At 46.0% G+C, this 27,894-nt stretch overlaps 1 long non-coding RNA gene across 1 annotated transcript in view; it reads left to right on the forward strand.

Moving 5' to 3' along the window:
• The first annotated feature begins 9,063 nt into the window (after positions 1 to 9,063).
• The window catches only part of LOC138667148 (uncharacterized), a 30,751-nt gene continuing 11,920 nt past the window's right edge, over positions 9,064 to 27,894 (forward strand). Inside the window, exons 1-2 of the long non-coding RNA XR_011318615.1 lie at positions 9,064 to 9,124; positions 13,816 to 13,914. This is a non-coding gene — a long non-coding RNA (uncharacterized lncRNA). The remainder of the gene's footprint in view (positions 9,125 to 13,815; positions 13,915 to 27,894) is intronic.

The following is a 27,894-nucleotide window of genomic DNA, read 5'->3' on the forward strand; positions in this document are numbered from 1 at the left end:
CGAGAAAAGATTCTGCCCATCGGCATTATTTTACAGGCGAAATTCAGTGATCCGAGAACAGATTGCATTTGAACTAGGGAAACCTTACCGACCGATAAGCACCCCGCGATTACGTCTAACAGCTTTGCGATCTTGTCTTGGGGCAGCCTGAATTCCATGGCGACAAAGTCAATTTCGATCCCAAGGAAGGTGATTACGGGGACAGGACCGACCGCTTTTTCCGGAGACAAGGGGACGCCGAAAAGGGACATGACATCCTTAAATTGGGCCAGGGCCTGAGAACACGATTCCGAATTGGCCAGGCCCACGAGCAAAAAATCGTCGAGGTAGTGCGTAATCGATGGCAAACGCGTTACCTTGCGAGTGACCCATTCCAGAAATGTGCTAAACATTTCGAAATAATGGCAGGAAATTGAGCATCCCATAGGGAGGCATGTGTCGTAGTAGTATCGGCCCTCGAACATGGCTCCTAACAAGTGGTAGCAGTCCGGGTGAACCGGGAGCAGCCGGAAAGCGGATTCGATATCTGATTTGGCCATAAGGGCACCCGGCCCAGCTTTTCTGACCATTTCGATGGCTCTGTCGAAAGGTATATACGGTACCGCGGTGTCGTCTCCCGGGATGCCGTCGTTCACCGATCTGCCTTTTGGGTAGGACAAATGGTGGATCAGCCGGTATTTTCACGATTCTTTCTTGGGAACTATGCCCAAAGGGGAAACCCGTAAGTTAAAAAAGGGGAGGGTGTCGAATGGGCCCCGGAAGCGTCCTGCTTGAATTTCCTTATTCAATTTTTCGTACAGGATGACTGGGAAGTCCCTGGCAGATTTTAAATTGGGGGATGACTGGGGTTTGTTCGAAAAAACGAAAGGGATGAAAAAACCAAAAGAAAAACCAAAACTGAGTTGTGCCGCAGCCGGTTTATTGGGGTATCTGGCCAGCCACGGTTCCATGTTTTTTACGCTCACCGGTGTCAGATGGTTCACCCCCTGTGGGTATCTTGTTGCTATTCGCTTTTTGAGGGGGTCTGGAGCATTTTGATGCAGAGTGAGTTCCCCCACACACGGAACATTCGTGCTTGTATTTGCACAAGCCGTAGAATTTGCAGTGGCCCTCATTGAACAGCCAACAAGTGCCAGGTCTTCGTATAACTGCCGACCCTGTACTGCTGGCCGGGCCGGCGGGTGACCCGGGATAGGGCTGCAAGGTTTTCTGAGCCATCATCAATCGCAACCATGAATCGGTGGCTTTGACCTCCCACCCCAAGTGTGGGTTAATGGCTAGCCGGCGGCGGAAATCTTCATCATATTTCCACCATGCCGAACCGCCATGAGACTTGTATGAATTGTAGATGCTGTCTAAATAAATGAAGAGCTCGGAACAGCGTTCCGGGTGCTTCTCTCCCATCACGCACCCTAGAACCGCGAAAGCCTGCAGCCAATTGTTAATAGTTTTGGCTACTTTCGGCTTCCTGTCGTACACTTTTTTGCCTACCCGTCTCTCCTTATCCACCAAGTGCTGCTCGGTGGATACGAGGGACCAAATGTCGATGAACTCGTTAGCCCAAATTTGTTCCTTCACGCTAATGTCTAGATGTGACCCTAGGGGTGGAACACCGCAAAAAAGTCCATCTTTGTAAATGTCCGGGCGGGGAGGGGGGAGGGATGGTCTAGGTGGCGCCGCCGGTTGCAGCAACCTGGGATTTACAAAAATCCTGCCACCGCCCGCGCCAAACGGGATCGCGTCCGCTAAATTCACCGTCTTACCCCTATCACCGCCCCAAGCCCCCGTAAAGGCATACTCACCGGGTTGCATACTAGGTTCCGGGCGACTCTGCTCTTGAGTTCCGTGGGTGGTAGCACTTCGCCACTCCCCCTGGGATGCGGACCTGTGTCGTGATGAATCGTGTTGGCGAGACCGGCTGGATGAACTATCCGACGAGGATGGAGATCGCCACCTTGATGACCTAGACCGCCTGCTGCGACGGCTTGATCTGGACCTATGGGAATGCCCCCTGCTACCGTAGTGCTCCCTACGCCTTTTTCGGCGTCGGCGACAGTGTCCGGATGACGACGAAGAGGAGAGGCTGCGCGCGGAGCGGTTACACCCTGTGTAGGAGGTCCAACACTGGTTGCCACCAGCGATACGACTGCTGAGGCGTTCTGATGTTCTCCTGCTCCTGCTGCTAACTGTGATGGAACTACTTGCCCCCAGGAATTAGTGAAGGGGGTGTAGTAAAAATCAATGGGCATGAGGGGAAAGGGGATTCCACTCTAACCCCTGTGTGCCCAGCTACAGTTTGCTGCCCGGGTACTGAGGCAGAACGTATCTGATGTTGGGCTGTTATTAACGCCTCCCATCCCCTCCCTGTATTATTGCTACTTTCTCCCAATGATTGTGGAGTCGGGGAAACTATCTCCTGTGATTCTTCTACCCCCTCAGCTGCCTGCGAAGACGCAGATGACCCCTGAACCCCCCCATATTAGCAGCAGTTAAAGGACCTGACCCAGCTATGGTGCCCGGCGGCTGATGCTGTGCACCCCCTCTGTTATGATTAGGTAATTCAGAACCACAATGGACCTTGAAGTTCAGAGCACACAAGTGACCTGACAAAACCCACAAAACATAGGACGAGCTCTGAGACGTGGAAACTCTGCTGACCGCAATCCCTAATCCTATCATACCACACTAGAGGTAGCCGTGGAGCGCTCCTGACCAGACCTAGGCGCCTCAGGCACAGCCTGAGAAACTAGCTAGCCCTGAAGGAAGAAAAATAAGCCTACCTTGCCTCAGAGAAATTCCCCAAAGGAAAAGGCAGCCCCCCACATATAATGACTGTGAGTAAGATGAAAATACAAACACAGAGATGAAATAGATTTAACAAAGTGAGGCCCGACTTACTGAATAGATCGAGGATAGGGAAGAGAGCTTTGCGGTCAACACAAAATCCTACAAACAACCACGCAGAGGGGCAAAAAGACCCTCCGCACCGACTAACGGTACGGAGGTGCTCCCTCTGCGTCTCAGAGCTTCCAGCAAGCAAGCAAAACCCAAAAAGCAAGCTGGACAGAAAAAATAGCAACAAAATAAAACACAAGCAGAACTTAGCTTATGCTGAGCAGACGGCCACAGGAACGATCCAGGAGGAAGCAAGACCAATACTAGAACATTGACTGGAGGCCAGGAGCAAAGCACTAGGTGGAGTTAAATAGAGCAGCACCTAACGACTTCACCACATCACCTGAGGAAGGAAACTCAGAAGCCGCAGTACCACTTGTGACCACAGGAGGGAGCTCTGCCACAGAATTCACAACAGTACCCCCCCTTGAGGAGGGGTCACCGAACCCTCACCAGAGCCCCCAGGCCGACTAGGATGAGCCACATGAAAGGCACGAACAAGATCGGCAGCATGGACATCAGAGGCAAAGACCCAGGAATTATCTTCCTGACCATAACCCTTCCACTTAACCAGATACTGGAGTTTCCGTCTCGAAACACGAGAATTCAAAATCTTCTCCACAATATACTCCAACTCCCCCTCCACCAAAACCGGGGCAGGAGGATCAACAGATGGAACCATAGGTGGCACGTATCTCCGCAACAACGACCTATGGAATACGTTATGGATGGAAAAAGAATCTGGAAGGGTCAAACGAAAAGACACAGGATTAAGAACCTCAGAAATCCTATACGGACCAATGAAACGAGGCTTAAATTTAGGAGAGGAAACCTTCATAGGAATATGACGAGATGACAACCAAACCAAATCCCCAACACGAAGTCGGCGACCCACACAGCGTCTGCGATTAGCGAAACGTTGAGCCTTCTCCTGGGACAAGGTCAAATTGTCCACTACATGAGTCCAAATCTGCTATAACCTGTCCACCACCGTATCCACACCAGGGCAGTCCGAAGACTCAACCTGCCCTGAAGAGAAACGAGGATGGAACCCAGAGTTGCAGAAAAACGGCGAAACCAAGGTAGCCGAGCTGGCCCGATTATTAAGGGCGAACTCAGCCAAAGGCAAGAAGGACACCCAATCATCCTGATCAGCAGAAACAAAGCATCTCAGATATGTTTCCAAGGTCTGATTGGTTCGTTCGGTCTGGCCATTAGTCTGAGGATGGAAAGCCGAGGAAAAAGACAAATCAATGCCCATCCTAGCACAAAAAGCTCGCCAAAACCTCGAAACAAACTGGGAACCTCTGTCAGAAACGATGTTCTCTGGAATGCCATGTAAACGAACCACATGCTGGAAGAACAATGGCACCAAATCAGAGGAGGAAGGTAATTTAGACAAGGGTACCAAATGGACCATCTTAGAGAAGCGATCACAAACCACCCAAATGACTGACATCTTTTGAGAGACAGGGAGATCCGAAATAAAATCCATAGAGATATGTGTCCAAGGCCTCTTCGGGACCGGCAAGGGCAAAAGCAACCCACTGGCACGAGAACAGCAGGGCTTAGCCCGAGCACAAGTCCCACAGGACTGCACAAAAGAACGCACATCCCGCGACAGAGACGGCCACCAAAAGGATCTAGCCACTAAATCTCTGGTACCAAAGATTCAAGGATGACCAGCCAACACCGAACAATGAACCTCAGAGATAACTTTATTCGTCCACCTATCAGGGACAAACAGTTTCTCCGCTGGGCAACGATCAGGTTTAGTAGCCTGAAATTTTTGCAGCACCCGCCGCAAATCAGGGGAGATGGCAGACAAAATTACTCCCTCTTTGAGAATACCCGCCGGCTCAGACAAACCCGGAGAGTCGGGCACAAAACTCCTAGACAGGGCATCCGCCTTCACATTTTTAGAGCCCGGAAGGTACGAAACCACAAAGTCAAAACGGGAGAAAAACAGCGACCAACGAGCCTGTCTAGGATTCAACCGTTTGGCAGACTCGAGATAAGTCAAGTTCTTGTGATCAGTCAAGACCACCACGCGATGCTTAGCTCCTTCAAGCCAATGACGCCACTCCTCGAATGCCCACTTCATGGCCAGCAACTCTCGATTGCCAACATCATAATTTCGCTCAGCAGGCGAAAACTTCCTGGAAAAGAAGGCGCATGGTTTCATCACCGAGCAATCAGTACTTCTCTGCGACAAAACAGCCCCCGCTCCAATTTCAGAAGCATCAACCTCGACCTGGAACGGAAGCGAAACATCTGGTTGACACAACACATGGGCAGAAGAAAAACGACGCTTTAACTCTTGAAAAGCTTCCACAGCAGCAGAAGACCAATTGACCACATCAGCACCCTTCTTGGTCAAATCGGTCAATGGTTTAGCAATACTAGAAAAATTACAGATGAAGCGACGATAAAAATTAGCAAAGCCCAGGAACTTTTTCAGACTCTTCAGAGATGTCGGCTGAGTCCAATCATAGATGGCCTGGACCTTAACAGGGTCCATCTCGATAGTAGAAGGGGAAAAAATGAACCCCAAAAATGAAACCTTCTGAACACCAAAGAGACACTTTGATCCCTTCACAAACAAAGAATTAGCACGCAGGACCTGGAACACCATTCTGACCTGCTTCACATGAGACTCCCAATCATCCGAGAAGACCAAAATATCATCCAAGTATACAATCAGGAATTTATCCAGGTACTCTCGGAAGATGTCATGCATAAAGGACTGAAACACCGATGGAGCATTGGCAAGTCCGAAAGGCATAACTAGGTACTCAAAATGGCCCTCGGGCGTATTAAATGCAGTTTTCCATTCATCGCCCCGCTTAATACGCACAAGATTATACGCACCACGAAGATCTATCTTGGTGAACCAACTAGCCCCCTTGATCCGAGCAAACAAATCAGATAGCAGCGGCAAGGGGTACTGAAATTTGACCGTGATTTTATTTAGAAGGCGGTAATCTATACAAGGTCTCAGCGAACCATCCTTCTTGGCCACAAAAAAAAACCCCGCTCCCAATGGCGACGATGACGGGCGAATATGACCCTTCTCCAAGGATTCCTTCACGTAACTCCGCATAGCGGCGTGCTCAGGTACAGATAAATTAAACAGTCGACCTTTAGGAAACTTACTACCAGGAATCAAATCGATAGCACAATCACAATCCCTATGCGGAGGTAGGGCATTGGACTTGGGCTCATCAAATACATCCCGGTAATCAGACAAGAACTCTGGGACCTCAGAAGGGGTGGATGATGAAATAGACAGAAATGGGACATCACCATGTACCCCCTGACAACCCCAGCTGGACACAGACATTGATTTCCAATCTAATACTGGGTTATGGACTTGTAGCCATGGCAACCCCAACATGACCACATCATGCAGATTATGCAACACCAGAAAGCGAATATCCTCCTGATGTGCAGGAGCCATGCACATGGTCAGCTGGGTCCAGTACTGAGGCTTATTCTTGGCCAAAGGCGTAGCATCAATTCCTCTCAATGGAATAGGACACTGCAAGGGCTCCAAGAAAAACCCACAACGCCTAGCATACTCCAAGTCCATCAAATTCAGGGCAGCGCCTGAATCCACAAATGCCATGACAGAATAAGATGACAAAGAGCAGATCAAAGTAACGGACAAAAGAAATTTTGACTGTACCGTACCAATGGTGGCAGACCTAGCGAACCGCTTAGTGCGCTTAGGACAATCGGAGATAGCATGAGTGGAATCACCACAGTAGAAACACAGCCCATTCTGACGTCTGTGTTTTTGCCGTTCAACTCTGGTCAAAGTCCTATCACACTGCATAGGCTCAGGTTTATGCTCGGATAATACCGCCTAATGGTGCACAGATTTACGCTCACGCAAGCGTCGACCGATCTGAATGGCTAAAGACATAGACTCATTCAGACCAGCAGGCATGGGAAATCCCACCATGACATCCTTAAGGGCTTCAGAGAGACCCTTTCTGAAGATAGCTGCCAGCGCTCCTTCATTCCATTGAGTGAGCACGGACCACTTTCTAAACTTCTGACAATAAATCTCTATCTCATCCTGACCCTGACACAGAGCCAGCAAATTTTTCTCTGCCTGATCCACCGAATTAGGTTCATCGTACAGCAATCCGAGCGCCAGGAAAAACGCATCAGTATTACATAATGCAGGATCTCCTGGCACAAGGGAAAATGCCCAGTCTTGAGGGTCGCCAGACTCGCCACGTAATAAAGAAATAATGATCTTAACTTGTTGAACTGGGTCACCAGAGGAGCGAGGTTTCAAAGCCAGAAACAGTTTACAATTATTTTTAAAACTCAGAAATTTTGCTCTATCTCCAGAAAACAAATCAGGAATAGGAATTCTTGGTTCTAACATAGAATTCTGAACCACAAAATCTTGAATATTTTGTACTCTTGCAGTGAGATGATCCACACATGAAGACAGACCTTTAATGTCCATCACTACACCTGTGTCCTGAACTACCCAAATGTCTAGGGGAAAAAAAAGGCAAAACACAGTGCAAAGAAAAAAAAAAAGGTCTCAGAACTTCTTTTTTCCCTCTATTGAGAAGCATTAGTACTTTGGGCCTCCAGTACTGTCATGATTAGGTAATTCAGAACCACAATGGACCTTGAAGTTCAGAGCACACAAGTGACCTGACAAAACTCACAAAACATAGGACGAGCTCTGAGACGTGGAAACTCTGCTGACCGCAATCCCTAATCCTATCATACCACACTAGAGGTAGCCGTGGAGCGCTCCTGACCAGACCTAGGCGCCTCGGGCACAGCCTGAGAAACTAGCTAGCCCTGAAGGAAGAAAAATAAGCCTACCTTACCTCAGAGAAATTCCCCAAAGGAAAAGGCAGCCCCCCACATATAATGACTGTGAGTAAGATGAAAATACAAACACAGAGATGAAATAGATTTAACAAAGTGAGGCCCGACTTACTGAATAGATCGAGGATAGGGAAGAGAGCTTTGCGGTCAACACAAAAACCCACAAACAACCACGCAGAGGGGCAAAAAGACCCTCCGCACCGACTAACGGTACGGAGGTGCTCCCTCTGCGTCTCAGAGCTTCCAGCAAGCAAGCAAAACCCAAAAAGCAAGCTGGACAGAAAAAATAGCAACAAAATAAAACACAAGCAGAACTTAGCTTATGCTGAGCAGACGGCCACAGGAACGATCCAGGAGGAAGCAAGACCAATACTAGAACATTGACTGGAGGCCAGGAGCAAAGCACTAGGTGGAGTTAAATAGAGCAGCACCTAACGACTTCACCACATCACCTGAGGAAGGAAACTCAGAAGCCGCAGTACCACTTGTGACCACAGGAGGGAGCTCTGCCACAGAATTCACAACACCCCTCCCCACGAAACAGTACCCGCCGAGAGAGCGGCGCCGAAAGGTTTCAGGATGGCCCCCTCCTGTGCCTGCCCGACTGCTGCTGCTGAGCCACGCCGTCTGCCGCCCACGTGTGAGGAAGCGCGCGCACTTGCGCCACGCGCGCTCCTTTTTGAATGTAATGGCGTGCTCAGGCGAGCCGGTGGCCGGGAGGCTCTGCCAGATCGCCGCCCGCCCGACGGCATCGCCTGGCTCGCTGCAGGGAGGGAGCCACTTGCAGCCAATAGGGCCGCTAGCCAGTCGCTGCCCTCCCTGCTAATCTTCTCTTTCACCGCCTCCTGGAGCAGATCCATGGTGCCGGCAGCCCCAAACAGGTCCGGGTCCAAGTGAGAGGATCCGGAAACGCAGAGGGGTGCGCCAGCCCCTTTTCAAACGAGGCCACGCCCCCCCCCCCGGCGGCGCGGCCTCCAATCCCCAGCGCCGTCACCCCGTGGGAGACCGGGGAGGAGCCATTTAGAGGCCCGGCAGTCAGGGGACAGCGGGACTGCCGCAGTGTCCCTCATTCTGCAACGTGACCACGCAGTCATCAGACATTTGGTGTATATCTATTCTTGGCTTTTATATGAATGAAGCTTGCAATAGCCTATAACGTTCTTGTTTTACAGATTTTTTCCTCATACTTTACATTTTAGCTATGAGTAAAAAAACTACAATGTCAATAAACTAACATTTTATAGAGCAACAGTCTGTTGTATATAAAGACACAAGTGGTGATGAAGGCATAAGAGGCACTAGAAGAGAAAGCGATGAAAACAATCATCTCACTCGTGTATTCTCCTTATGAGCAGTCAAATGGGTAAGTCAAAATGTACTTATTGTGTGAGGAGGAGATGACACTGCTGTGTGCACTGTGCTGTGTATACATGTCATGGTGTAATAGTGTGAGGACATGACACTGCTGTGTGCTTTGTGCTGTGTATACATGTCATGGTGTAGTAGTGTGAGGAGGAGATGACACTGCTGTGTGCACTGTGCTGTGTATACATGTCATGGTGTAGTAGTATGAGGAGATGACACTGCTGTGTGCACTGTGCTGTGTATACATGTCATGTTGTAGTAGTGTGAGGAGATGACACTGCTGTGTGCACTGTCCTGTGTATACATGTCATGGTGTAGTAGTGTGAGGAGATGACACTGCTGTGTGCACTGTGCTGTGTATTCATGTCACGGTGTTGTGTGAGGAGGAGATGACACTGCTGTGTGCACTGTACTGTGTATACATGTTATGGTATTGTGTGAAGAGGAGATGACACTGCTGTGTGCACTGTGCTGTGTATACATGTCATGGTGTAATAGTGTGAGGACATGACACTGCTGTGTGTATTGTGCTGTGTATACATGTCATGGTGTAATAGTATGAGGAGGAGATGACACTGCTGTGAGCACTGTGCTGTGTATACAGATCATAGTGTAGTAGTGTGAGGAGATGACACTGCTGTGTGCACTGTGCTATGTATACATGACATGGTGTAGTAGTATGAAGAGGAGATGACACTGCTGTGTGCACTGTGCTGTGTATACATGTCATGGTGTAGTAGTATGAGGAGATGACACTGCTGTGTGCACTGTGCTGTGTATACATGTCATGTTTTAGTAGTGTGAGGAGATGACACTGCTGTGTGCACTGTCCTGTGTATACATGTCATGGTGTAGTAGTGTGAGGAGATGACCCTGCTGTGTGCACTGTGCTGTGTATTCATGTCACGGTGTTGTGTGAGGAGGAGATGACACTGCTGTGTGCACTGCACTGTGTATACATGTCATCGTATTGTGTGAAGAGGAGATGACACTGCTGTATGCACTGTGCTATGTATACATGTCATGGTGTAGTAGTGTGAGGAGGAGATGACACTGCTGTGTGCACTGTGCTATGTATACATGTCATGGTGTAATAGTATGAGGAGGAGATGACACTGCTGTGAGCACTGTGCTGTGTATACAGATCATGGTGTAGTAGTGTGAGGAGATGACACTGCTGTGTGCACTGTGCTATGTATACATGACATGGTGTAGTAGTATGAAGAGGAGATGACACTGCTGTGTGCACTGTGCTGTGTATACATGTCATGGTGTAGTAGTATGAGGAGATGACACTGCCGTGTGCACTGTGCTGTGTATACATGTCATGTTGTAGTAGTGTGAGGAGATGACACTGCTGTGTGCACTGTCCTGTGTATAGTGTGCAAAGCAGTCATCAAAGCAAAAGGTGGCTACTTTGAAGAACCTAGAATATAAGACATATGTTCAGTTGTTTCACACTTTTTTGTTAAGTATATAATTCAACATGTGTTAATTCATATCTTTGATGCCTTCAGTGTGAATGTACAATTTTCATAGTCATGAAAATACAGAAAAATCTTTAAATGAGAAGGTGTGTCCAAACTTTTGGTCTGTACTGTATGTTGATGCTGCTGGTTTAGAGGGCATAGCTGACCTGACAGAATCCCTTTAATATGGAGTTGGCCTTTCTGCATATATAACAGCACCTGATCTTCTGGAAAAACCTTTCTACAGGAATTTGGAGGTGTCTGTGGAAATTTTTGCCAATTCATCCAGAAAAACATTTGTGAGATCAGACCCTGATGTTGAGGGGAGGCCGAGCTCACCATCTCCTGATCTTGGATGCGGCTGAGGATGCGGCTGGTCAAATTCTTCCACCAAACTCTACCTTCTATGTCTATATTAACCTTGTGCACTGAGCACAGTCATGAGGAACAGAAAAGAATCTTTCCCAAACTCACAAAGATGGAAGCTACAACTGTCCACAATGTCTTGTGCTGAAGAAATAAGATTTTGCCCCTATCGACATAATGGGAAAAAAGTGAAAGCAAAAGTGTTGGAGGCAAATTGACAGCTGCCAGATGTGAACAAGGGGGACTTAAAGAATGAGAGCGATGGCGCCAAAGAGTATATACCGTACAGTTGCTAAGGTGGGGCCCCGACATGGGATATTCACCACACACGGGGATATGAACACACACACAAAATGCGCCACACACTACCACGTGCTTGAACACATATCACCCTCAGCACACATTTCACCACACATACACCAACCTCGCCACATAAAAGTCGAAACACAAAAGTCGCCGCTCAAAACTCGCCATGCGCAAAACTCGCCACATGCAAAACTAGGCTCACGCAAAACTCGCCACACGTGCAAAACTCACCTCATGGAAAACTCGCCACACGCAAAACTTGCACACGCGGAAAAATTGCCACATGCACAAAAATTGCAACACATGTAAAAGTTGCCTCACACAAAACTTGCACATACTCAAAACACACCACACATAAAACTCGCCACGCGCAAAACTCGCCATGCGCAAAACTTGCTGCACACAACTTGCTACACTAAGGCTACGTTCACATTTGCGTTGTGCGGTGCTGCGTCGGCGACGCAACGCACAACGCAAACCAAAACGCATGCAAAACGCATTGTTTTGTGACGCATGCGTCCTTTTTTGGCATGATTTTGGACACAAAAAAATGCAACTTGCTGCGTCCTCTGCGCTCTGACGCGTGCGCCAAAAAAGACGCATGCATCACAAAACGCAATGCAACGCATGTCCATGCGCCCCCATGTTAAATATAGGGGCGCATGACGCATGCGTCGCCGCGGCTGCGCCCGACGCAGCCCGGCAGAACGCAAATGTGAACGTAGCCTAACCTGTCACATGCAACTCGACACACAAAAAGTTGCTACACGCATGTCGCCACACAAAACTCATCTCACAAAAGTCGCTACATGCATGTTGCCACACGCAACTCAAAACACACAACTTGACACGTGAAACTCGCCCTAAAACACACACAAGTCTGGTATTATCCTTCAAAAATAAAAATCTGATTAATAAGCAGACAAACTACAAGAGCAACAAATGTACCATATAGGAAATACGGCAGCTGTCAGTCACATGACCTGTCTATTATGTGTATGTGTGAGCGAATATATACTGCCAGGGGGAGGGCTTTCTGTTGGCTGGGGATTTATCAGGCTGCCAATTTAGCTTACAAATACTGAGGTAAAAATACTGACCAAATAACGTGTGAACGCGGTCTAATACAGGAGATGACACACAGGTATATACTGTATACAGGGGAGATGACACACACAGGCATATACTATATACAGGAGAGATGAAACACAGGTATATACTATATACAGGAGGAGATGACACACAGGTATATACTATATACAGGAGGAGATGACACACAGGTATATACTATATACAGAAGGAGAGGACTTACAGGTATATACTATATACAAGAGATGACACACAGGTTTATACTATACAGGAGGAGATGACATACAGGTATATACTATATACAGGAGATGACTTACAGGTATATACTACAGTATATACAGGGGGAGATGACTTACAGGTATATACTATATACAGGGGAGATGACACACAGGTATATACTATATACAGGAGGAGATGACACACGTATATATACTATATACAGGAGGAGATTACTTACAGGTATATACTATATACAGGAGCAGATGACATACAGGTATATACTATATACAGGAGGAGATGACATACAGATATGTACTATATACAGGAGGTGATGACATACAGGTACATAATATATACAGGTGAGATGACACACAGGTATATACTATATACAGGAGCAGATAACACACGTATATACTATATACAGGAGGAGATGACATACAGGTATATACTATATAAAAGAGATGACACATAGGTATATAGAGGAGGATATGACATACAGCAGGTATATACTATATACGGGGAGATGATATACAGGTATATACAGGAGATGACATACAGGTATATACTATATATAGGAGATGACATACAGGTATATACTATATACAGAAGAGATGACATACAGGTATATACTATATACAGGAGGAGATGACACATAGGTATATACATTATACAGAGGAGATGACATACAGCAGGTATATACTATTTACAGGGGAGATGACATACAGGTATATACGATATACAGGGGAGATGACATACAAGTACTGTATATACTATCTACAGGAGATGACATACAGGTGCATACTATATATAAGGGAGATGACAAACATGTATATACTGAGGGGAAAATGAGAGGTGTGAGGTGAAAATGAAAGGTGTGAGGTGAAAATGAAAAGGTGTGAGTGCAAAATGAGATGAGTGAGGGAAAATAGTGGAATGATCGGAAAATTACAGATGGGATGTCGAAATGACAAGTGTTAGGGGGGAATGAGAGGAGTGAGGAGCAAAATAAGAGGAGTGAGGGGGAAAATAAGAGGAGTGAGGGGGAAAATGAGAGGCATGATGGGAAAATAAGAGAAGTAAGGTGCTATAACTAACCACAGATATTTACTATGCCCAGGCAATGCCAGGGTCTTAAGCTAGTATGATATAAAAAGACAACAACAAACGGTGGAGCCGCAGTTTCGCTCCTGGTTTATATTATGCATTTTTTTAATTTCATGTAGATATTTTCTCTTTGCAGTTTCTCCCCTGAGGTGCTTTATATGTCAAGACTGTGGCGAACTATGGACAACCACCTGTTCTGAGGGAAAAATCTGCAGATCAGTGTCTTATTCAGTTGGTGAGTACATATAACTAGGGTTGAGCGACTTTTAGTTTTTTAGGGTCGAGTCGGGTTTCGCGAAACCCGACTATCTCAAAAGTCGAATCGAGTGGAATCGGCCGATTATCGCGAAAAGTCGGGGATCGACCGAAACACGAAACCCAATGCAAGTCAATGGGGGAGCATAGGCGGCAGTGAGTGGAGGCCAGGAAAACACCTACACTGCCCATTTTAATGGCAAAAACATCCATTCTTGTTACTGAAGCTTGTCAATCTTAATTTACCTTATAATAATAGTAAGGCATTGGAAATTGGGGGTCATTTGGCTAAAGTTGTGGGGGGTAGGGCTGGTTCAAGTATTTAGTGGGCCCAGGTAATCTGGAGCACCTCAGGGCAGTGGAGCAGGGAGAGGGAAGTATTTAAACTTTGCAAGTGCTGTGATCCTGAGCAAGCAGGGGGGGCCCACTCGTTGGCATTGGCACTGGCACAGGGCCCCTCAAAGTACGGCGGTGTGTTTGCACGGCGGGGGCGCATCCCACCGGCAGCGACACTTTTGCGTACTATGAGGGGCCCTGTGCCAGTGACGTTGCCAACGAGTATCCCCCCCCACCTGATGAAGGAACCTGCACTTTCATCTGCACCTTCCTCTTTGTCCCCGTGTAAGGTGTTATGGTATGCGGGAAGGGGAACCTGACTTTCAGCAGGGTCACATTCTTGGTGTGTAGCGTGCACGGGGAATGTAGCGTTCTGGGTCAATGTACCAGCAGACTCTTCTATCACTGGCTGGGCAATGGGCAGGATGAGGAGGAAACAAAGATATAGACCCAAAGAATAAAGTGGGCTAAATGCAGTTCAAAATTGGTAACAGGACTAACCAGGGGGCATTGCTTTGTTCAGTGGAGTACAACTGTAATGAGAGGCTGACACAGTGAGTAGGCCCAAATCAGTAAGTAGGCTAAATGCAGTTCAAAATTGGTAACAGTAGTTAACAGGTGGCACTGGTTTGTTCAGTGTAGGAGAACATCAAGGAGCGGCAGACACCGTTGGTAGGGCCAACAAAACAAGTAGGCCAAATGCAGTGTTATATTAAAAACAATTTAACTAGAGCCTGAAGATAGAAGCTAGGGAAAGGCAACCTGGAGAACACCTTGGAGCGGAAGACACCGTTTGTAGAACCCAGACCCAACTTGTAGGCCTAATGCAGTGTTGTTTCAACAACTATTTAACGAGAGCCTGAAGATTGAAGCTCAGGAAAGGCAACCAGGAGAACACCTTGGAGCGGCATACACTGGTAGTAGGCCCCAACCCAACTAGTAGCCCCACTGCAGTTGTTCCATTAAAAAACTATTTAACGAGAGCCTGAAGATTGAAGCTCAGGAAAGGCAACCTGGAGAACACCTTGGAGCGGCATACACCGTTAGTAGGCCCCAACCCAACTAGTAGGCCAAATGCAGTTGTTCCATTTAACAACTATTTAACAAGAGCCTGAAGATTGAAGCTCAGGAAAGGCAACCTGGAGAACACCTTGGAGCGGCATACACCGTTAGTAGGCCCCAACCCAACTAGTAGGCCAAATGCAGTTGTTCCATTTAACAACTATTTAACAAGAGCCTGAAGATTGAAGCTCAGGAAAGGCAACCAGGAGAACACCTTGGAGCGGAAGAATCAGTTTGTAGACCACAACGAAACTTGTGGCCCCAATGCAGTTTTATAATTCTGACAAGCTGAAAATCAGCCTTTTTTTTTTTTTTTTTTTAGAGGAGAACAGCTGTATTAAGTGACGCAGACAGACACTGCTAGTAGGCCTTACACCACAAAGTTGGCTCACTGCAGGTTGAAAAAAAGGTACATGGGTACACGGTCGGCATTGGTGTGCTCAGCGGAGGACAAATGGAAGGATGGACCGCAGACAGACTTAGTAGGCCTACAATAAAGAAAGTAGGCTCTATGCACTTTTAACCCCTTCGCGCCACGCGCCGTACTAGTACTGCGCTGCCGGCACTGCATTTGTGCCAGCAGCAGTACTAGTACGGCGCACCGATCACCGCGGTCTCGCGCTGAGCGCCGCGGTGATCGGGTGCGGGTGTCAGCTGTATATGACAGCTGACACCCCGCAGCAATGCCCACGATCAGCGGTAGCGCCGATCACGGGCATTTAACCCCTCTGATGCCGCTGTCAGTAGTGACAGCGGCATAGAGGGGGATCGCGCAGGGACGGGGGCTCCCTGCGCTCTCCCACCGGAGAAACGCGATGAGATCGCGTTGCTCCGGTGACCCGGAAGGAGTCCCCGGATCCAAGATGGCCGCCGGACTCCTTCCGGGTCATGAAATGACCTGGCTAGCCGGCGCTTGCTGAGAGCAGGCGCCGGAAAGCCAGCTAAGCTTGTCTGTCAGATCGTTGATCTGACAGAGTGCTATGCACACTGTCAGATCAACGATCTGATCTAATACAGTGATGTCCCACCCTGGGACAATGGTAGAAAGTAAAAAAAAAAAAAAAATAGAATGTATAAAAAAAATTTAAAAAAATCGCCAAATAAAGAAAAAAAAAAATTTCCCAGTAAATCCATTTATGTAAATTAAAAAAAACAATAAAAGTACACATATTTAGTATCGCCGCGTCCGTAACGACCCGCTCTATAAAACTATCCCACTAGTTAACCCCTTCAGTGAACACCGCAAAAAAAAAAAAAAAAAAACAAGGCAAAAAACATTGCTTTATTATCATACAGGCGAACAAAAAGTGGAATAACACGCGATCAAAATGACGGATATAAATAACCATGGTACCGCTGAAAACGTCATCTTGTCCCGCAAAAAAAAAAGCCGCCATACAGCATCATCAGCAGAAAAATAAAAAAGTTATAGCTCTCAGAATAAAGCGATGCAAAAACAATTATTTTTTTTATATAAAATAGTTTTTATTGTGTAAAAGCGCCAAAACATAAAAAAAGATATAAATGAGGTATCGCTGTAATTGTACTGACCTGAAGAATAAAGCTTCTTTATCAATTTTACCACACGTGGAACGGTATAAACGCCCCCCCTAAAAGAATTTCAGGAATTGCTGGTTTTTGTTCATTCCGCCTCATAAAAATCGGAATAAAAAGCGATCAAAAAATGTCATCTGCCCAAAAATGTTACCAATAAAAATGTCAACTCGTCCCGCAAAAAACAAGACCTCATATGACTCTGTGGGCCAAAATATGGATAAATTATAGCTCTCAAAATGTGGTGATGCAAAAACTATTTTTTGCAATAAAAAGCGTCTTTTAGTGTGTGACAGCTGCCAATCATAAAAATCCACTAAAAAACGCTATAAAAGTAAATCAAACCCCCCTTCATCACCCCCTTAGTTAGGGAAAAATAATAAAATGTAAAAAAAATGTATTTATTTCCATTTTCCCGTTAGGGCTAGGGTTAGGGCTAGGGTTAGGGTTGGGGTTGGGGTTGGGGCTAGGGTTAGGGTTACCATTGGGATTAGGGTTAGGGGTGTTGTTGGATTAGGGTTTCAGTTAGAATTGGGGGGTTTCCACTGTTTCGGCACATCAGGGGTTCTCCAAACGCGACATGGCGTCCGATCTCAATTCCAGCCATTTCTGCTTTGAAAAACTAAAACACTGCTCCTTCCCTTCCGAGTTCTCCTGTGTGCCCAAACAGTGGTTCCCCCCAACATATGGGGTATCAGCATTCTCAGGACAAGTTTGACAACAACTTTTGGGGTCTAATTTGTCCTGTTACCCTTGGGAAAATAAAAACGTGGGGGCTAAAATATCATTTTCGTGGAAAAAAAAATATTTTTTATTTTCACGGCTCTGCGTTATAAACTGTAGTGAAACACTTGTTGGTTCAAAGCTCTCACAACACATCTAGATAAGTTCCTTGGGGGGTCTACTTTCCAATATGGGGTCACTTGTGGGGGGTTTCTACTGTTTAGGTACATCAGGGGCTCTGCAAATGCAACATGACACCTGCAGACCAATCCATCTAAGTCTGCATTTCAAACGGCGCTCCTCCCCTTCCGAGCTCTGCCATGCACTCAAACGGTGGTTCCCCCCAACATATGGTGTATCATCATACTCAGGACAAATTGGACAATAACTTTTGTGGTCCAATTTCTCCTGTTACCCTTGGCGAAAAAAAAAATTGCGGGCTAAAACATCATTTTGTGGAAAGAAAAAATGATTTTTTAATTTTCACACCGCTACATTCTAAACTTTAGTGAAACAATTGGGGGTTAAAAGTGCTCACCACACATCTAGATAAGTTCCTTAGGGGGTCTTCTTTCCAAAATGGGGTCACTTGTGGGGGGTTTCCACTGTTAAGGCACATCAGGGGCTCTCCAAATGCGACATGGGTTCCGATCTCAATTCCAGCCAATTTTGCATTGAAAAGTCAAATGGCACTCCATCCCTTCCGAGCTCTGCCATGCGCTCAAACAGTGGTTTATCCCCATATATGAAGTATCGGCGTACTCAGGACAAATTGTACAACAACTTTTGGGGTCCAATTTATCCTGTCACCTTTGGGGAAAAAAATTGGGGGCAAAAAGATCATTTTTTGTGAAAATTAATAAGAATTTTTTTTTACGGCTCTACATTATAAACTTCTGTGAAGCACGTGGAGGTTCAAAGTGCTCACCACACATCTAAATTAGTTCCTTAGAGGGTCTACTTTCCAAAATGGTGTCACTTGTGGGGGTTTCCACTGTTTAGGCATGTCAGGGGCTCTCCAATCGTGACATGGGCTCCGATCTCAATTCCAGCAAATCTTGCAGTGGAAAGTCAAATGGCACTCCTTCCCTTCCGAGCTCTGCCATGTGCCCAAACAGTGGTTTACCCCCACATATGGGGTATCGGCGTACTCAGTACAAATTGTATAACGACTTTTGTGGTCCAATTTCTCCTGTTACCCTTGGTAAAATGAAACAAATTGGACCTGAAGTAAAAATTTTGTGAAAAAAAAGTTAAATGTTAAATTTTTTTTAAACATTCAAAAAATTCCTGTGAAGCACCTGAAGGGTTAATAAACTTTTTGAATGTGGTTTTGAGTACCTTGAGGGGTGCAGTTTTTAGAATGGTGTCACTTTTGGGCATTTTCTGTCATATAGACCCCTCAAAGTCACTTCAAGTGTGAGGTGGTCCGTAAAAAAAATGGTTGTGCAAATTTTGTTGCAAAAATGAGAAATCGCTGGTCAAATTTTAACCCTTATAACTCCCTAACAAAAAAAAATTATGTTTCCAAAATTGTGCTGATGTACAGCAGACATGTGGGAAATGTTGTTTATTAACTATATTGTGTGATATAACTCTCTAATTTAAGGGCATGAAAACTAAAAGTTTCAAAATTGCTAATATTTCATAATTTCTGACAAATTTTTGTTTTTTTCACAAATAAATGCAAGTCATATCAAAGAAGTTTTACCACTTTCATGAAGTACAATATGTCACGAGAAAACAGTGTCAGAATCACCAGGATCCGTTGAAGCGTTTCAGAGTTATGACCTCATAAAGTGACAGTGGTCAGAATTGTAAAAATTGGCCCTGTCACTTAGGTGAAAACAGGCTTTGGGGTGAAGGGGTTAAATAGGTTCCAGGGGTACACAGGCAGCATTGGTGTGGTCAGCAGAGGACTATTGGAAGGAGGGACCGCAGACAAACTTAGTAGTCCTAAAATAAAAAAAATTAGGTTAAATGCAGTTCGAATTATCTTGCAGGGGTATACAGGCAGCATTGGTTTGTTCAGCGGAGGACGATTGGAAGGAGTGTCTGACACAGTTAGTACTCCCCAAAAATAAATAGATGTTAATGTCTCTCAAAGCAACTAAACGAAAAAACAAAAGGGTGGCATACTTAGGTACAGGGTTGGGTTCCTCTGCTGAGTTTCAGACATAGTAATTTGGCGCCGCTAAGTATTTACTGGTGTAAATATAGGACACTGACCCTGACTATTTTAACTAGCATCATACATGTCAACAAATTGGTATTGTCAGTGCCAGGCATTGAAGGATGTCAGCGCATAGACTAAACATTGGTGGAGCTGTGAGATAATTTTGCAAGTGGTAGAGCACTGTTTGAGCTGGGGGGGGGGGGAAACTCTCTTGTGGCCGGTGGTACAGGCAAAGGGCCCTTCATGTTACAACGGTGTGTCTGACGTTGGTTGCGCGCCACCACCACCAGAGACATTTTATTGTACTATGAGGGACCCAGTGGCAGTGCCGTCGGCCAAAAGCGGGCACACCCACCTCTTCAGACAAACGGCACTCTCACGGGTGCTTGCGCCAAGTGGCGAGACCACGGCCCAGTGGGGGGGAGTTAGCGCATTTAGGGAGGTGTAAACATGTTGTATGCTGGACAAACAGCTGCTGCAAATTAAGAGATTGAAGTGCCGCTTTGCACGAAACGGCCGTCGTCCGATCTTTGTCCACCCCCTTCCCTGCTTTTTGTACAAAGTCCTAATAAAGTGGTGACTATTTTACCTGGGTAAGTGCGCTCCAATTTTTTTCTTGTTTTTTTCTTCATGAACTCTGTATGCTTTTGTTGGATGCAGCACCCCGTTGGTAATGTTAAAGGATATTATCAGCCATACATGCCCATTATATGTGGTCTAAGGTGTTGTGCACTTTGGGGTCAGCTAATCGTGGCAGTGCGGAAGTAGAACTTTCTTTTACTTCAAGACTCCTATATAGTAAGACGAGTCCACAAGCAAGACCTTTTTATAGGAAAGCTAGGTGTCAGCCGGGAAAGGTGGGGCAAAATAATTCAAAATCCATGAGTGGTTCATTTTAATGAAGGTTAGATCATCAACATTTTGGGTAGCCAGACGAGTCCTTTTTTCGGTCAATATTGAACCAGCAGCACTGAATACTCTTTCTGATAGCACACTAGCTGCTGGGCAAGCAAGCTCCTGCATTGCATATCCTGCCAATTCTGGCCAGGTGTCTAATTTGGATGCCCAGTAATCAAATGGGAATGACGGTTGAGGAAGAACATCGATAAGGGATAAAAAATAGTAACCATACTGGACAAATGTTGTCTCCTGTCACTTTGAATTGATGCTGCAGTACCTGTCCTGTCTGCGGTCATAGCAAAATCACTCCACAACCTGGTCAGAAAACCCCTCTGTCCAACGCCACTTCTGATTTGTGCACCTCTAACACCTCTGCCCTGTTGCCCCCTGCAGCTCGTGTGAGAACCATCACCGGCACTGTGTGCTGGGAATGCCTGAATCAAATGGTCTACCAGAGTTGATTGTTTGGTTGCTAATATTTGTTCGAGGTTCTCATGTGGCATGATATTTCGCAATTTGCCTTTATAGCGAGGATCAAGGAGGCAGGCCAAACAGTAATCATCATCGGTCATCATTTTAATAATGCGTGGGTCCCTTTTGAGGATACGTAAGGCATAATCTGCCATGTGGGCCAAAGTTCCAGTTGTGAAATCTGCGGTTGTGCTGGGTTGAGAGGCAGTTTCAGGCAAATCTACGTCACTTGTCTCCCTCAAAAAACCTGAACCCGGCCTTGCAATGCCAACAGTTTCTATTGGCCCCTGAGAAGCATCCTCATTCAAAAAATACTCATCCCCATCATCCTCCTCGTCCTCCTCCTCTTCGCCCGCTATCTCGTCCTGTAGACTGCCCTGACCAGACAATGGCTGACTGTCATCAAGGCTTTCCTCTTCCTCGGCTGCAGACGCCTGCTCCTTTATGTGCGTCAAACTTTGCATCAGCAGACGCATTAGGGGGATGCTCATGCTTATTATGGCATTGTCTGCACTAACCAGCCGTGTGCATTCCTCAAAACACTGAAGGACTTGACACATGTCTTGTACCTTCGACCACTGCACACCTGACAACTCCATGTCTGCCATCCTACTGCCTGCCCGTGTATGTGTATCCTCCCACAAATACATAACAGCACGCCTCTGTTCGCACAGTCTCTGAAGCATGTGCAGTGTTGAGTTCCACCTTGTTGCAACGTCTATGATTAGGCGATGCTGGGGAAGGTTCAAAGACCGCTGATGGTTCTGCATACGGCTGGAGTGTACAGGCGAACGGCGGATATGCGTGCAAAGTCTGCGCACTTTGAGGAGCAGGTCGGGTAACTCCGGATAACTTTTCAGGAAGCACTGCACCACCAGGTTTAAGGTGTGAGCCAGGCAAGGAATGTGTTTCAGTTGTGAAAGGGCTATGGCAGCCATAAAATTCCTTCCGTTATCACTCACTACCTTGCCTGCCTCAAGATGTACAGTGCCCAGCCATGACTGAGTTTCTTTCTGCAAGAACTCGGACAGAACTTCCGCGGTGTGTCTGTTGTTGCCCAAACACTTCATTGCCAATACAGCCTGCTGACGCTTGCAACTAGCTGTCCCATAATGGGACACCTCGAGTGCAACAGTGGCAGCTGCGGATGGAGTGGTCGTGCGACTGCGGTCTGTGGACGAGCTCTCGCTTCTGCAGGAGGACGAGGAGGAGGAGGAGGGGGGGCGAACGCCTACAGCCAACTGTTTCCTAGACCGCGGGCTAGGCAGAACTGTCCCAATATTGCTGTCCCCTGTGGACCCTGCATCCACCACATTAACCCAGTGTGCTGTGATGGACACGTAACGTCCCTGGCCATGCCTACTGGTCCATGCATCTGTTGTCAGGTGCACCTTTGTACTCACAAATTGCCTGAGTGCATGGACGATGCGGTCTTTTACATGCTGGTGGAGGGCTGGGATAGCTTTTCTCAAAAAGAAGTGTCGACTGGGTAGCTCATAGCTTGGTACAGCGTAGTCCATCAGGGCTTTGAAAGCTTCGCTTTCAACTAACCGGTAGGGCATCATCTCTAACGAGATTAGTCTAGCTATGTGTGCGTTCAAACCCTGTGTACGCGGATGCGAGGATGAGTACTTCCTTTTCCTAACGAGAGTCTCATGTAGGGTGAGCTGGACTGGAGAGCTGCAGATCGTGGAACTAGCGGCGGTGCCGGTGGACATGGCAGACTGAGAGAGGGTTGGAGATGGTATTCTTGCTGGTGCCCTACATGCAGTGTTTCCTACCACGAACCTGGTGATTCCCTGGCTGCTTTGGCCTGGCGACGAAACCTGCACATTTACTGCAGGTGGTGCGGTAAACGGTGGGCTTACATTGACGGAAGGGATCTAGTGTTGCTGACTAGCTTCATTGGCCGAGGGTGCTACAACCTTAAGGGACGTTTGGTAGTTAGTCCAGGCTTGCAAATGCATGGTGGTTAAATGTCTACGCATGCAACTTGTATTTAGACTTTTAAGATTCTGACCTCTGCTTAAGGTAGTTGAACATTTTTGACAGATGACTGCGCTGATCATTTGGATGTTGTTTAAAAAAATGCCAGACTGCACTCTTTCTACTATCGGATACCTTTTCAGGCATTGCACACTGAGCTTCTTTAAACGGATGGCCACGCTGTCCTACAACTGGTTTTGCCACGCGTTTTTGGCCAGATACGGGCCCGGCAGATGGAACCTGTTGCGATGTTGATGCCTGCTGCGGCCCCTCCTCCTCCTCTGCTTCAGAACTACTGCCGCCTGCACCCTGTTCCCCCAATGGCTGCCAATCGGGGTCAACAACTGGGTCATCTATGACCTCCTCTTCTATCTCGTGTGCAACTTCGTCTGTGTCACCGTGTAAGCCGGTGGTATAGCGTTTGTAACGGGGCACCATAGTCTCATCAGGGTCTGATTCTGGATCAGTACACTGCGAGGGCAATGTGGTGGTCTGAGTCAAAGGAACAGCATAGTAGTCTGGCTGTGGCTGTGCATCTGTGCACTCCATGTCCGATTCAACTTGTAATGGGCATGGCCTGTTAACTGTTTCACTTTCTATCCCAGGAACGGTATGTGTAAAGAGCTCCATGGAGTAACCCGTTGTGTTGCCTGACGCATCCTTCTCTGTTGTTTTTGCTGAACACAATGGAGCGACTTGTCCCTGACTGTGAACATCCACTAACGACGCGCTGCTTTTACATTAACCAGTTTTAGAAGAGGAGGCAAAAGAGCTAGAGGCTGAGTCAGCAAGGAAAGCCAAAACTTGTTCTTGCTGCTCCGGGTTTAAAAGCGCTTTTCCTACTCCCAGAAAAGGGAGCGTTCGAGGCCTTGTGTAGCCAGATGACGAACCTGGCTCAACAACTCGAGACTTAGGTGCTATATTGCTTTTCCCATGACCACCTGATGCTCCACCACCACTACCATCATTACCAGCTGGCAATGACCGCCCACGGCCACGACCTCTTCCACCAGACTTCCTCATTGTTTGAAAAACGTAACCAAACTAACGGTATTTGTTACTGTAAAACCAGTTACAAGGTGAGCTCAAACTTCTGTTGGATTTATATATCCCTTTACAGGTGGGTGAGACTGCAGGGAAAATCAGGCCCAATGTATAACAGTACACAGCTTCAGTGGCAGACAGATATGCAACTAACAGGACTGACGCTGATATTGAAGAAATGTGGCCCACTCTTATACAGTATATGTTCTGTGGCACAAAATTAGAGACAGATGCCACACACAGCACTGGCACTGAGGCAGAATTGCCAATCTTAATCTCCCACTATTTGTTTTTTTTTTTCCAGGGAGAATTTAAAAGAAATCTGGCCCAGTGTTACACACTAGGTTTTCTGTGGCACAAAATTTGAGACAGGTGGCACACACAGGACTGGCACCGAAGCAGTAATGCCAATCTTAATCTCCCACTATTTTTTTTTCCAGTCAGAATTTAAAAGAAATCTGGCCCAGTATTACACACTAGGTTTAATGTGGCACAAAATTAGAGACAGGTGGCACACACAGCACTGGCACCGAAGCAGAAATGCCAATCTTAATCTCCCACTATTTTTTTTTTCCAGGGAGAATTTAAAAGAAATCTGGCCCAGTATTACACACTAGGTTTAATGTGGCACAAATTTAGAGACAGGTGGCACACACAGGAATGGCACCGAAGCAGTAATGCCAATCTTAATCTCCCACTATTTTTTTTTTCCGGGAGAATTTGAAAGAAATTTGGCCCAGTGTTACACACTAGGTTTAATGTGGCACAAAATTAGAGACAGGTGGCACACACAGGACTGGCACCGAAGCAGAAATGCCAATCTTAATCTCCCACTATGTTTTTTTTTCCTGGGAGAATTTAAAAAAAATCTGGCCCAGTATTACACACTAGGGTTTCTGTGGCACAAAATTAGAGACAGATGCCACACACAGCACTGGCACCGAAGCAGAAATGCCAATCTTAATCTCCCACTAATTTTTTTTTTATTTATGTGAGAATTGGCAAGAAATCAGGCCCACTGTTAGGCCGGCTTCACACTTGCGAGTTTTACGGACGTAAGAGCGCAGAAACTACGTCCGTAAAACTCGCAAAACATACGGCACAATTATTCTCTATGCCCCTGCTCCTATCTGCCGTATTAAACTGATCAGTATTATACGGCTTTCTACGGCCGTAGAAAATCGCAGCATGCTGCGTTTGTCACCGTATTGCGCAAATTAAACGTCAATGAAAGTCTATGGAAGCCCCAAAAATACGGATTACACACGGACCAGCAGTGTGACTTGCGAGAAATACGCAGCGGTGTTAGCGAGAAAAGCCGGCAATTCATTGCGGTGTACAGTAAAATCACACTGACAGCTTCCAGTAGAATAGGTAGAATAAATGTGTACACATAGAATAGGTATATATATATATATATATATATATATGTCAGTGAGACACATATATATATATATATATATATATATATTAATATTTCTTCCAGCGCTAGACAGCTTTAAAGCCGGTAATTCAATTACCGGCTTTTGCTTTCTCCTTCCTAAACCCGACATGATATGAGACCTGGTTTACATACAGTAAACCATCTCATATCCCCATTTTTTTGCATACTCCACACTACTAATGTTAGTAGTGTGTCTATGCAAAATTTGGCCGTTCTAGCTAGTAAATTAAGGGGTTAAATGGCGGAAAAAATTGGCGTGGGCTCCCGCACAATTTTCTCCGCCAGAGTAGTAAAGCCAGTGACTGAGGGCAGATATTAATAGCCTGGAGAGGGTCCACGGTTATTGCCCCCCCCGGCTAAAAACACCTGCCCCCAGCCACCCCAGAAAAGGCACATCTGGAAGATGCGCCTATTCTGGCACTTGGCCACTCTCTTCCCATTCCCGTGTAGCGGTGGGATATGGGGTAATGAAGGGTTAATGCCACCTTGCTATTGTAAGGTGACATTAAGCCAAATTAACAATGGAGAGGCGTCAATTATGACACCTATCCATTATTAATCCAATACTAGGAAAGGGTTAAAAAAATACACAAACACATTATTAACCCCTTAGTGACAGAGCCAATTTGGTACTTAATGACCGAGCCAATTTTTGCAATTCTGACCACTGTCACTTTATGAGGTTATAACTCTGGAACGCTTCAACGGATCCCGCTGATTCTGAGATTGTTTTTTCGTGACATATTGTACTTCATGTTAGTGGTAACATTTCTTCGATATTACTTGCGATTATTTATGAAAAAAACGGAAATATGGCGAAAATTTTTAAAATTTTGCAATTTTCAAACTTTGTATTTTTATGCCCTTAAATCAGAGAGATATGTCACGAAAAATAGTTAATAAATAACATTTCCCACATGTCTACTTTACATCAGCACAATTTTGGAAACAACATTTTTTATTGTTAGGGAGTTATAAGGGTTAAAAGTTGACCAGCAATTTCTCATTTTTACAACACCATTTTTTTTTAGGGACCACATCACATTTGAAGTCATTTTGAGGGGTCTATATGATAGAAAATAATGAAGTGTGACACCATTCTAAAAACTACACCCCTCAAGGTTCTCAAAACCACATTCAAGAAGTTTATTAACCCTTTACGTGCTTCACAGGAACTGAAACAATGTGGAAGGAAAAAATGAACTTTTAACTTTTTTTTGCAAACATCTTAATTCAGAACCATTTTTTTTATTTTCACAAGTGTAAAAACAGAAATGTAACCATAAATTTTGTTATGCAATTTCTCCTGAATACGCCAATACCCCATATGTGGGGGTAAACCACTGTTAGGGCGCACCGCAGAACTTAGAAGTGAAGGAGCGCCGTTTGACTTTTTCAATGCAGAATTGGCTGGAATTGAGATCGGACGCCATGTCACGTTTAGAGAGCCCCTGATGTGCCTAAACAGTGGAAACCCCCCCCAAGTGACACCATTTTGGAAACTAGACCCCTTAAGGAACTTATCTAGATGTGTGGCGAGCACTTTGAACCCCCAAGTGCTTCACAGAAGTTTATAACGTAGAGCCGTGAAAATAAAAAAATCGCTTTTGTTTACACAAAAATGATCTTTTTGCCCACAAATTCTTATTTTCACAAGGGTAACAGGAGAAATTAGACCACAAAAGTTGTTGTGCGATTTCTCCTGAATACGTCGATACCCCATATGTGAGGGTAAACCACTGTTTGGGCGCACCGCAGAGCTTGGAAGTGAAGGAGCGCCGTTTTACTTTTTCAATGTAGAATTGGCTGGAATTGAGATTGGACGCCATGTCGCGTTTGGAGAGCCCCTGATGTGCCTAAACAGTGGAAACCCCCCACAAGTGACACCATTTTGGAAACTAGACCCCTTAAGGAACTTATCTAGATGTGTGGCGAGCACTTTGAACCCCCATGTGCTTCACAGAAGTTTATAACGTAGAGCCGTGAAAAAAAAAAAATCGCATTTTTTCTACAAAAATGATCTTTTTGCCCACAAATTTTTATTTTCACAAGGGTAACAGGAGAAATTAGACCACAAAAGTTGTTCTGCAATTTCTCCTGAGTACGCTGATACCCAATATGTGGGGGTAAACCACTGTTAGGGTGCACCGCAGAGCTTGGAAGAGAAGGAGTGCCGTTTTACTTTTTCAATGTAGAATTGGCTGGAATTGAGATCGGACGCCATGTCGCGTTTGGAGAGCCCCTGATGTGCCTAAACAGTAGAA

This window comes from Ranitomeya imitator, chromosome 2, assembly GCF_032444005.1.
Source record: "Ranitomeya imitator isolate aRanImi1 chromosome 2, aRanImi1.pri, whole genome shotgun sequence".
Classification (NCBI taxonomy): domain Eukaryota; kingdom Metazoa; phylum Chordata; class Amphibia; order Anura; family Dendrobatidae; genus Ranitomeya; species Ranitomeya imitator.